Source organism: Manis pentadactyla, chromosome 1 (assembly GCF_030020395.1).
Source record: "Manis pentadactyla isolate mManPen7 chromosome 1, mManPen7.hap1, whole genome shotgun sequence".
Lineage (NCBI taxonomy): Eukaryota > Metazoa > Chordata > Mammalia > Pholidota > Manidae > Manis > Manis pentadactyla.
In genome coordinates this window covers 72523674-72536840 of record NC_080019.1, presented here as the reverse complement: position 1 = coordinate 72536840, position 13167 = coordinate 72523674, and the positions used below count along the sequence as shown (strand labels likewise).

Genomic DNA, 13167 nt, shown 5'->3' with positions numbered 1-13167 from the left:
TCCAAATTAAATCTTTAGTTATCCAAGTCAGACTAGGTCTTGATGCTAGAGACTCTGGTCTGGAAAGGGATTCAAAGACTGACTGACACCTCAAGCCCCTCACTTGTATATTAGGGCAAGGTTGGTTGAAAATCAAAACTTACTTGTTCCTTTATCTACTATACCCAGATCAAAGGGTTAATAACAGAGTAGATGCCTCTTATTTATATTCTCTCATTAAGAATACAAGAAAAGGTAAAGCTGACAAATCAGAGATAAAAAGGCCTATAAGATACAGATTTAATATCCAGCTAGTTTTTGCTGGAAGCACATGGCACTTGTTCTGTTTTTTTCCTTAGGTACTGTCTCTATAAAAACTCTCCCATGAAACCTTCATACATTGCTGGGGTAGAAATGTACAACGGCATAGCTACTTTAGAAAACAGAAACTTTCTTAAGAAGTTAAATAAAGATTAGTCACATGACCCAGCAATTCCACTAGTATCTACCCAAGAGAACCAAAAATATATGTCCAAACAAACCCTTGTATAAATGTTCATGTACCATTATTCCTAACTGCCAAAGAATGGGAACAACCCAAATATCTATCAACTGGTGAATGGATATACAAAATGTGGGTATACCTATACAATGGAATATTATTTAGCCATAAAAATGAAATTCTGATACATGCTACAGAAAGGATAAACTTTGAAAACATTATGCTATGAAAGAAGGCAGTCACAGAAGACTATATATTGTATTATTCCATTTATATCCAATGTCCAGAGAAGGCAATCTATCAAGAAATAAGTAGATTAGTGGTTGGGCTTGGATGTGTATGGGAATTAACTGTAAATAGGTATGAGAAATCTTATTGGGGGGATTAAAAAATGTTCTAAAATCAGATAATGGTAATGGTTGCATAATCTGGTAAGTTTATTAAAAGTCACTGAATTGTACAACAAAAACAATTCAACTTTATAGCAGATATATCAATGCATACATAGCATGGTAGTCTTATGAGCTGAGGAGATAGAGACTGGAGGTCAGAGGGAGATGAGCTATAAACTAACAATTTCCAGAGCTCACATAAGTCTGAGAAACATCTAAATTTCAACCAGCCAGAGTGAAGAGACTTCAGTGTTAACCTGAGGCCTTCAGCGGAGATCCCAGAAAGGCTATCCCTTAGGTAGTAGTAGTCATCGTGAGAGAGAAGACTACTCTGGATCCAACCTAACAAAGATTAAAAGCAAGCCTCTAAAGAATCAAGCTGATCCATAAATAAAATAACTGCTGCCAGAACAAAGCCCAACCAATAGCCTTTTTTTTTTAAGTCAAATGTATATCACAGTGGTTCAACAGTCCCCCTCCCCGCCAAACCCTGCCCATTCCCCTCCCTCTTGGTGACCACGTCACTTCTCAATGTCTATGAGTCTAATGCTGTTTCATTCCTTCTGTTTTGCAAAGCCCAACAGTCTTAATGGAAACTCAACAGCATAAAAATCGAAATGTGCAGTGCTCAACTGAAAATTACTAGGCACACGTGAAGCAGGAGAATGTTAATCTGACAACCACAAGAAAAACCAGTCAACAGGAACATGCCCTGAAATAAAAGTGAGGTTGGAATTAACAAACAATAAAACAGGTATAATAAATGTTCAAGGATATAAAGAAAAACATGAACAGTGAAGAAAGTGATATATCAAAAAATAGTTGAAATTTTAGAGCTGAAAACAATACTTGAAATAAAAGAGTATTTCCAGATTTGATGAAAAGTATCAACCCACAGATCCAAAAAGCTCAAAAAAATAATGAGGTTAAGCACAAAGAGTACACCACCAAGGTACATCACAATCAAGCTGTTAAAAATCAATTATAAAGAGAAAACTAACAATTTTCTCCACATAGGTGTAATGAAGGAAAGACATATGATTTCTGGGGGAACAAAGGTAAGTATACTCTTCTATAGAAATGACTGTAAGAAAAAAATGGAATAACATCTTTTAAGTATTGAAAGGGAAATGAAGTATCAAGTTAGAATTCTATACCCAGTGAAAACATCCTTCAAAAATAAAGATAAGAGTCTGGCAGCTTGTTACAAAATTAAACATACTCTTATCAGATCACCAATAACTGTGATCCTGGGTATTAACACAAATGAGTCGAAAACTTATGTTCACAAAAACCCTGCACATGGATTTTTTTAGCAGCTTTATTTATAATTGCTCAAGATGTCCTTCGGTAGCTGAAGGACAAATATATAAACATACCGTGTTATATCCAGACAATGGACTATAATTCAGAGTTAAAGAGAAATGAGAGGATGGAGCCAAGATGGCAGCGTGAGTAGAGCAGCGGAAATCTCCTTCCAAAACTATATATAATTTTGAAAATACAACAGATGCAACTATTCCTAAAAGAGAGACTAGAAGATACAGGACAACAGCCAGACTACATCTACACCTGCAAGAACCCAGCACCTCGTGAAGCGGGTAAGATACAAGCCATGGCCCGAGTGCCCCTCACAGCAGCTCCCAGCGGGAGGAGAGGAGTCGGGGCGAGGAGGGAGAGGGAGACCAGGACTGCTAAAGACCCAGCCCTAGCCATCCACACCGGAGCGCAGACACATAGTGCATGGTGTGCTGGATACTAGGGAAACAAGACAGTAAGACCTGTGAGCAGGTCCCTGCAGCCAGGGCCCCTGGGACAAAAGAAAAGCGAGTGCCCTTTGAAAATCTTAAAGGGACAGGGGCCTCACAGCTGGATGGAAGCGCCCCAGCTCAATCAGTCCAATAACTGGGAATCCCGGGGAACTCCGGGCATCCAAAATCCCTGGGTGGCAGTGCACCTCAGAGGCTCCTCACGGTGATAAACAGCCTCCCACCCATTCCCCCTCCAGCGTGACTCTGGCATAGAGGCAGTGGCCACGCCTACAGCAACCAGGCAGAGCTTCTTCCACAGGGCTGGGCAAGAATCAGATACCCTGTCTGCGTGCAGCTGCCCAGCACAAGTCGCTAGAGGTCGCTGTTCTCCCAGGAGAGGAAGGCCACAACTAGCAAGAAGGGACGTTCTCCCAGCCGACACACGCACCAGCTCCCCACAACTACCTCTATCGCCATGAAAAGGCACAAGAATGGGATCCAGACCAGACTAACAGAGACAACTCCTGAGGAGATAGAGCTAACCAATCTCTGTGAAAAAAAATTCAAAATAAAGGTCATAACCAGGCTGACGGAGCTGCAGAGAAATATGCAAGAGCTCAGGGATGATGTCTGGAGGGAGATTAAAGAAATGAAACAATCTCTGGAAGGATTTAGAAGCAGAATGGATAAGATGATAAGATGCAAGAGGCCATTGATGGAATAGAAACCAGAGAACAGGAACGCATAGAAGCTGACACAGAGAGAGATAAAAGGATCTCACGGAAAGAAACAATATTAAGAGAACTGTGTGACCAATCCAAAAGGAAAAATACCTGCATTATAGGGGTACCAGAAGAAGAAGAGAGAGAACAAGCGATAGAAAGTGTCTTTGAAGAAGCAATTGCTGAAAACTTCCCCAAACTGGGGGAGGAAATAATCGCTTAGACCACAGAAGTACACAGAACTCCCAAAAGAAGGGACCCAAGGAGGATAACACCAAGACACATAATAATTAAAATGGCAAAGATAAAGGAAAAGGACAGAGTTTAAAAGGCAGCTAGAGAGAGGAAAAAGGTTACCTACAAAGGAAAACCATCAGGTTATCATCAGATGTCTCAAAAGAAACCTTACAGGCCAGAAGACAATGGCATGATATATTTAATGCAATGAAACAGAAGAGCCTTGAACCAAGAATACTGTATCCAGCACTATTATCATTTAAATAAGAAGGAGGGACTAAGCAATTCCCAGACAAGCAAAAGTTAAGGGAATTTGCCTCCCACAAACCACCTCTACAGGGTATTTTAGAGGGACTGCTCTAGATGGGAGCACTCCTAAGACTAAATAGATGTCACCAGAGACAATAAAATCACAGCAAAGAAAGCAGACCAACCAAATACTAACTGAAGGCCAAAAATAAAATCAACTACCCACAAAAGCAGTTAAAGGAAACACAAAAGAGCACAGAATAAAACACCCAACATATAAAGAATGGAGAAGTAGGAATAAGAAGGGAGAGAAATAAACAATCATCAGACTCTGTTTATAATAGCTCAATAAGCAAGTTAAGTTAGACAGTAAGATACTAAAGAAGCAACCCTTGAACTTTTGGTAACCATGAATCTAAAGCATGCAATGGCAATAAGTACATATATTTCAATAATCACCCTAAATGTAAATGGACTAAGTGCACTAATCAAAAGACACAGAGTAACAGAATGGATAAAAAAGCGAGACCCATCTATATGCTGCATACAAGAGACTCACCTCAAACCCAAACACATGCACAGACTAAAAGTCAAGGGATGGAAAAACATATTTCATGCCAACAACAGGGAGAAAAAAGCAGCTGATGCAGTACTAGTATCAGACAAAATAGACTTCAAAACAAAGAAAGTAACAAGCGATAAAGAAGGACATTACATAATGATGAAGGGCTCCGTCCAACAAGAGGATATAACCATTATAAATATATATACACCCAACACAGGAGCACTGGCATATGTGAAACAAATACTAACAGAACTAAAGGACTCAATAGAATGCAATGCACTAATTTTAGGAGACTTCAACATGCCACTCACTCCGAAGGATAGATCCACCGGACAGAAAGTAAGGACACAGAGGCACTGAACAACACACTAGAACAGATGGACATCTATAGAACTCTACATCAAAAAGCAACAGGATACACATTCTTCTCAAGTGCACATGGAACATTTTCCAGAATAGACCACATATTAGGCCACAAAAAGAGCCTCAGTAAATTCCAAAAGATTGAAATTCTACCAACCAACTTTTCAGACAACAAAGGTATAAAACTAGAAATAAATTGTACAAAGAAAGCAAAAAGGCTCACAAACACATGGCAGCTTAACAACATGCTCCTAAATAGTCAATGGATCAATAACCAAATTAAAATAGAGATCAAGCAATATATGAAAACAAATAACAACAACAACAGAAAGCCCCAACTTGTGTGGGATGCAGTGAAAGCAGTCTTAAGAGGAAAGAATATAGCAATCCAGGCATACTTAAACAAGGAAGAACAATCCCAAATGAATAGCCTAACGTCGCAATTATCGAAATTGGAAAAAGAAGAACAAATGAGGCCTAAGGTCAGCAGAAGGAGGGACATAATAAAGATCAGAAAAGGAAAAAATAAAATTGAGAAGAATAAAACAATAGAAAAAAAATCAATGAAACCAAGAGCTGGTTCTTCGAGAAAAATAAACAAAACAGATAAACCTCTAGCCAAACTTACTAAGAGAAAAAGAGAATCAACACACATCAACAGAATCAGAAACAAGAAAGGAAAAGTCACAACGGACCCCACAGAAATATAAAGAATTATTAGAGAATACTATGAAAACCTATATGCTAATAAGCTGGAAAACCTAGAAGAAACAGACAACTTCCTATAAAAATACAACCTTCTAAGACTGACCAAGGAAGAAACAGAAAATCTACACAGACCAATTACCAGCAAAGAAATTGAATCGGTAATCAAAAAACTACCCAAGAACTAAACCCCTGGTCCAGATGGATTCACTGCTGAATATTATCAGACATACAAAGAAGACATAATACCTGTTCTCCGTAAAGCTTTCCAAAAAATAGAAGAGGAGGGAATACTTCCAAACTCATTCTATGAAGACAGCATCACTCTAATACCAAAACCAGGCAAAGGACCCACCAAAAAAGAAAATTACAGACCAATATCCCTGATGAACGTAGATGCAAAAATACTCAACAAAATATTAGCAAACTGAATTCAAAAATATATCAAAAGGATCATACACCACGACCAAGTGATCCCACTTGCATCATGCCAGGGATGCAAGGATGGTACAACATTCAAAAATCCATCAACATCATCCACCACATAAATTTAAAAAAGGACAAAAACCACATGAGCATTTCCATAGATGCTGAAAAAGCATTCGACAAAATTCAACATCCATTCATGATCAAAACTCTCAACAAAATGGGTATAGAGGGCAAGTACCTCAACATATTAAAGGCCATCTATGATAAACCCACAGCCAATACCATACTGAACAGTGAGAAGCTGAAAGCTTTTCCTCTGAGATCAGGAACAAGAAAGGGATACCCACTCTCCCCACTGTTATTCAACATAGTACTGGAGGTCCTAGCCACGGCAATTAGACAAAACAAAGAAATACAAGGAATCCAGATTGGTAAAGAAGAAGTCAAACTGTCACTATTTGCAGATGACATGATATTGTACATAAAAAACCCTAAAGACTCCACTCCCAAACTACTAGAACTGATATTGGAATACAGCAAAGTTGCAGGATACAAAATTAACACACAGAAATCGGTGCCTTTCCTATACACTAACAATGAACTATAGAAAGAGAAATCAGGAAAACAATTCCATTCACAATAGCATCAAAAAGAGTAAAATACCTAGGAATAAACCTAACCAAGGAGGTGAAAGACCTATACACTGAAAAGTAGAAGACACTCTTAAGAGAAATTAAAGAGGACACCAGCAAATGGGAACTCATCCCATGTTCTTGGCTAGGAAGAATTAATATCGTCAAAATGGCCATCCTGCCCAAAGCAATATACAGATTCGATGCAATCCCTATCAAATTACCAACAGCATTCTTCAATGAACTGGAACAAATAGTTCAAAAATTCATATGGAACTGTCAAAGACCCCGAATAGGCAAAGCAATTCTTAGAAGGAAGAATAAAGTGGGGGGGATCTCGCTCCCCAACTTCAAGCTCTACTACAAAGCCAGAGTAATCAAGACAATTTGGTATTGGCACAAGAACAGAGCCACAGACCAGTGGAACAGAATAGAGACTCCAGACATTAACCCAAACATATATGGTCAATTAATATTTGATAAAGGAGCCATGGACATACAATGGCAAAATGACAGTCTCTTCAACAGGTGGTGCTGGCAAAACTGGACAGCTACATGTAGGAGAATGAAACTGGACCATTGTCTAACCCCATATACAAAAGTAAACTCAAAATGGATCAAAGACCTGAATGTAAGCCATGAAACCATTAAACTCTTGGAAGAAAACATAGGCGAAAACCTCTTAGACATAAACATGAGTGACCTCTTCTTGAACATATCTCCCCGGGCAAGGGAAACAAAGGCAAAAATGAACAAGTGGGACTATATCAAGCTAAAAAGCTTCTGTACAGCAAAGGACACCATCAATAGAACAAAAAGGTACCCTACAGTATGGGAGAATATATTCATAAATGACAGATCCGATAAAGGCTTGACATCTACAATATATAAAGAGCTCATGCACCTCAACAAACATAAAGCAAATAGTCCAATTAAAAAAAGGGCAAAGGAGCTAACAGACAGTTCTCCAAACAAGAAATTCAGATGGCCAACAGACACATGAAGAGATGCTCCACATCACTAGTTATCAGAGAAATGCAAATTAAAACCACAATGAGATATCACCTCATACCAGTAAGGATGGCTACCATCCAAAAGACAAACAAAAACAGATGTTGGCGAGGTTGTGGAGATAGGGGAACCCTCCTACGCTGCTGGTGGGAATGTAAATTAGTTCAACCACTCTGGAAAGCAGTATGGAGGTACCTCAAAAAGCTCAAAATAGAAATACCATTTGACCCAGGAATTCCACTTTTAGGAATTTACCCTAAGAATGCAGCAGCCCTATTTGAAAAAAGACAGATGCACCCCTATGTTTATCGCAGCACTATTTACAATAGCCAAGAAATGGAAGCAACCTCAGTGTCCATCAGTAGATGAATGGATAAATAAGAGGTGGTACATATACACAATGGAATACTATTCAGCCATAAGAAGAAAACAAATTCTACCATTTGCAACAACATGGATGGAGCTAGAGGGTATTATGCTCAGTGAAATAAGCCAGGCGGAGAAAGACAAATACCAAATGATTTCACTCATATGTGGAGTATAAGAACAAAGAAAAACTGAAGGAACAAAACAGCAACAGAATCACAGAACCCAAGAATGGACTAACAGTTACCAAAGGGAATGTGACTGGGGAGAATGGGAGGGAAGGGAGGGATAAGGGCGGGGAAAAAGAAAGGTGGCATTACGATTAGCATGTATAATGTTGGGGTGGGGCAATGGGCAGGGCTGTCCAGCACAGAGAAGACAAGTAGTGATTCTACAACATCTTACTACGCTGATGGACAGGTGCTGTAATGGGATTTGTGGGGGGGACTTGGCGAAGGGGGTACCCTAGTAAACGTAACGTTCTTCATGTAATTGTAGATTAATGATAACAAAATAAATAATAAAAAAAAAGAAATGAGCTATTAAACCATGAAAAGACTAAATGTATATTGCTAAGTGAACGAAGTTCATCTGAAAAGACTGCCTACTATATGAGTTTCAGCTATATGACATTCTGTAGAAGGCAAAACTATGGAAACAATAAAAACATCAGCGATTGTCAGGGATTAGGGATAGGGGAGGTGGAGAGGGAGGGCAGGATGAATAGGGGGAGCAAAGAGGATTTTCCCAGCAGTGAAACTATTCTGTACCATACTATAATGAATCCACGCCATTACACATTTGTGAAACCCATAGACTGACCAACACCAAAATCCCTAATGCAAGCTATGGACTTTGGGTGATAATGATGTATCAACGTAAGTTCATTGATTATAATAAATGTACCACTCCAGCAGGTCGCTGCTAGTAGGGGAAGTGGTGCATGTGTGGTGACAGATGATACATAGAAGCTCTCTGTGCTTTCTGCTCAATTTTGATGTCAACCTGAAAACTGCTCTAAAAATTGAAAGTTACAAAAAAAAGAAAGAGGCAAGATGAGGACCGTTTCCAGACAAAACTGAATTAACAACAACAGTCAGAGAATTCATGATTAGACCCTAAATATTTGAAATATTTTTTAAAATTCTCCAGAATAAAGGAAAATGATACCAGAAAAAACCTCAAATCTACAAAAAAAGAATGAAGAGTGCTGGAAATGGTCAATATGTAGGTAAATATAAGACTGTGCTCTAAGTCAAAAAAGAAATTTAATATATAACAAACTGTTTAAAGCAAAAAATAATGTATTCTGGGTTTATACCATGAAAAAATAAATAAAATGTATGACAGCAACAGCACGATCGGCAGAGGGCAAAATGTAAGTACATTCTTACAACTATAGATAAAGTGGTATTTTACACAAAAGCAGACTGCTGTAAGATATATAATACATATGCATATTGTTAACCTTAAGAGCAGTTCTCAAACTCTTAGGTCTCAAGATTCCTTTATGCTCTTCAAATACTAGGGACACCAGAGAGCTTTTGTTCCAATGGGCTATATCTATGAAAATTTACCATACTGGAAATTAAATTCAAACAGGAAAAAATTATTATTTTAAAATAGCATAAACCCATTATATGTTAATATAAATAATATATTTTGTGTGTGAAAACAAACTTTTTTCAAACTAAATAAATTTAGTAAGAGTGGCACAGTTTTACACTTTAGAAACCTTTTTAATGTCAAGCTTAACAGAAGACAGCTGGATTCTCATGTCCTTGTGCACTTAGTCATGTCATGTTCCCTTTGTAAAGTTCCACGGTATACTAGTGAATAATTGAGAATGACAATGGCATATAATGTTGTAGTATTATTATGAAAATAGTTTTGACCTCATGGCTCCCTTGAAAGGGTCTTGGGATCCTTAGAGGTCCGCACACCACACTATGGTAACCACTCCTTAGAGCTACCACTGAGAAATAAGACAAAGAAGTGTGGCTAATAAGCCAGTAGAAAAAAGGTAAAGGGAATCTTTGGGGTGGGGGGTGGAGGGCGATCTAAATCAAATCAAAAGAAAGCAAGAAAAGCAAAACAGAACAAACAGATGAAAAAATTAGAAAACAAGAGGGTAGATCTTAAATCCAACCTTACTGACACATTTGCTAAATATCAACAGATTAAATACATTAATTAAAAGGCAGAGGTGTCACAGTCTTAGGTAGTAAAAAGGTATGTTATAAAATTATCCACAAGACTCTGAATGCTTTATATAGGTGCTTGTAAATTCCTCTATGTGCATCTCATTATGAATTTTAGGGCTTGTAGACATAAGCTGTGAGACATAAGCACTGTAAAAATCAATGAGCTAGTCATCAGCTCTCTTCCCTGATAGGTTGGTTCACTCGCCAAGTATTTTGTTAAGTACTTGTGTATCTTTATTAAGTGATAGGTGAGCTAAATAAAACTGCTTCTCTTGTTGAGACATACAAGAAAAAAATCTACACACTTTCTTGAATATTTAACTCATGAAAAGTTTCAAATGTAGTTTATTCTTCTCCAGGAGATTTTTTGAAATCTCTTAACAGCTCTCATATATGGTCAAAAGTGCCCCTCATTAAATAATGTAAACGTTTTTAAAATCAGGTGGTTCACTCCATTACTGCCAACACATATTTGCACATGTAGGTGCAACCTTCTGTTGTGGGTGGTCAGCCCTCTCCCACCTTCCATGGGTCTACAGCACTTGAATGGATTTCACAAATTGTCTCTTTTACCTTCTGTAATAACTGACTAAAACGACATCAAAATCTTGCTCATTATTCATATACAGAAATCATCAAAATCCTATTTTACAAAAGTTGAGGGTGACTCAGCTCCTAGCTAGAGAGAAACAAATCTGATTCTATATGTGAATTGCTGACTGAAAATCAAGCCCAGTTTACCCAGGCTTCTCAGTGAACTTCACATGACCAGGTAAGCTATTTGAGCAATGGAGGCCCAGGTCATTCCACTATCATCCCTTACCCTCTCCCACAGCACAGGACTTTACACAAGACTCCAATAAATTGAGTTGCTCTTCTTAAAAGGATTTCCAGATTTGACTCTCACCTTGTTTTACATATAAAGAGAAGCAGAAGCAGTGATGGTGATAATCCTGACACCATCATCTGAGTCACAGAATCTAGCCATGCCTAAAACCAATAACCACTCTTGACCTCCAAGTCATACAAGTCTGTGTGTCCGTTTATGTTGGTTTGAGCTGCATTTTTGTTACTTACAGCTGAAAGAGCATTTGCAAATACAAAGATACTATATTAACTGTGCTTGCAAGCAATCCAATAAAGTGTTTTAGGTGCAGTAAGGGAGAAAAATTTTAGACAAAGAAAAATGGCCATAGAAAGCCAATTTGTTTTCCTTTCTTCTGAATTACATGGCTAGGATCTTTCAAGCTGGTTAGCAAAGGTGATGCAATCACACACTAGGTGTAAAAACCCTCTCAAATTGATTTTTATCTTCTGCTCATGTAGAAATGGTACAACTATTTTATGAACAGGTTAAACCTTAAAAAGTTCACTGAAGAAACTGAAGTTGTAAGCTCTGTTTTGGTTTGAATACGAATCTGTTTCGGAGAGAAGACACCTCTCCCTTTAACTATCTGTTCACAATAAGAAATACATTTGACAGATTAATTACTTTGTGTAGTCTCATTATTATTATTTGAATTCCAGGAGGAGCTCATTTATGTATTTGTACTATGGCCAAAAAGAAAAATGGTAAAGATTTTCCTCCAATCTTTTCTGAAAACTAAATGAAAGGTAACATCTTTGATCTCCAAAAGAAGTCTTGCTATTTAACCCTCCTGAGGCAGTTAAAAGCTAGTAGGAATGTTTTCTCTTTCCCACTCCCTCTCATGTTTACACATGTATCACCCCCTTCCCAATATATGGAAGCATACCAATATATCAGAGTTATTCTTTAATTAAACATTGGATTTAAGTCAGTGCTTTCCCATCCTAGGATATACTATACCTGCTTTTGAAGACCCCTACATGGACTCCTTATTGTTCGTTGCTTAATATTCCTGAAATAATTTGATGAAATAATTGAGCCAAATGTCAGGAGGCTAGTGTTAAAGAAATGAATGACAGAGAAAGGCTGCATCACGTGGGTTGGTTTGAGAAAATTTTAGTTCTCTTACAGGTACACAACACTTGGACTTACACCTATTCTTCATTCGCTTTGAAGGACTAACTTAACACACACACCAGAACAAAAGACTGAATCATGACTAATAGTTAAGTTACAAAAAATAAAGTCTCCTCCAATGAGCTTTATATATATGGGCTCAGAGCTCAGCTGTATTCCTGTACCAGAGATCTTTCTCAAACCTTTCTCCTTATTCTTCAAAAGCTATAACATAGCTTCCGAAGTCTCCAAAGAGGGAGTTGTGATTTTTTTTGTTTGCAAACTTCCAGATACCTTAAATGGCAGTTACCTAACTGTCCTGGGCATATTCCTAAATGATTCTAGAAAATGTGATGGCACCAGAACAAAAGTAATGAGATTAAATGACTTCAATGACTCATTTGAAATTTAGAAAACTTCACATGGAGTTAACCTAAGTCCATATTTTTCTAGCAAAAGCTAAATATATGGTGAATATATAACTTCAATTAAAGAGCTAAACACATTTAAAAAGAAACATGCAGCATCAAGAAAAATGCGACAGATCTTCAGGGAAAGCTAAGATGTGATAAAGGAAGTTCTAACAGGGTATGATTACATGATTCTATTTGTGTGTTTAAAATTAAAAGAAAGAAAAACACCTGTATGTGTATGTTTTCCAGAAAGGTCAGGAAGAACCTAAAGCAAGATTTTGCCATCTTGGCACTAGTGACATTGGAGGCCAGCTCTTTGTGGTGGGAATGTCCCATGCATTGGATAATTTTTAGTGGCTCCCCTGGCCTGTACCCACTGGAAGCAAGTAGCATCCCCTGAGTTGTAACCACGAAAAATGTCCCTAAATATTATCAAATGTCCCCAGAGGTTCAAAACTGTTACTGTTTGAGAACTCCTGTACTAAAAGGGTAATGGTATTTATTTCCAGAGAACAAGCTGATAGGATGGCAGCTGAACAGAAATTAAGGGCTTTTATTTTTTTGTTCTATATACCATATGTCTGTACTGTTTGGATGTCCTAGTCCCCCTAAGCATTTATACAGTTGTAATTCTTCAGAACAATAATGAAAATAGAATCCCCA

The 13167-nt window shown here is 37.9% G+C and overlaps 1 protein-coding gene across 3 annotated transcripts in view; it reads right to left on the bottom strand.

Moving 5' to 3' along the window:
* The window catches only part of SETD2 (SET domain containing 2, histone lysine methyltransferase), a 165243-nt gene that overhangs the window by 10502 nt on the left and 141574 nt on the right, over window positions 1-13167 (bottom strand). The gene's annotated exons all lie outside the window — the stretch shown is intronic.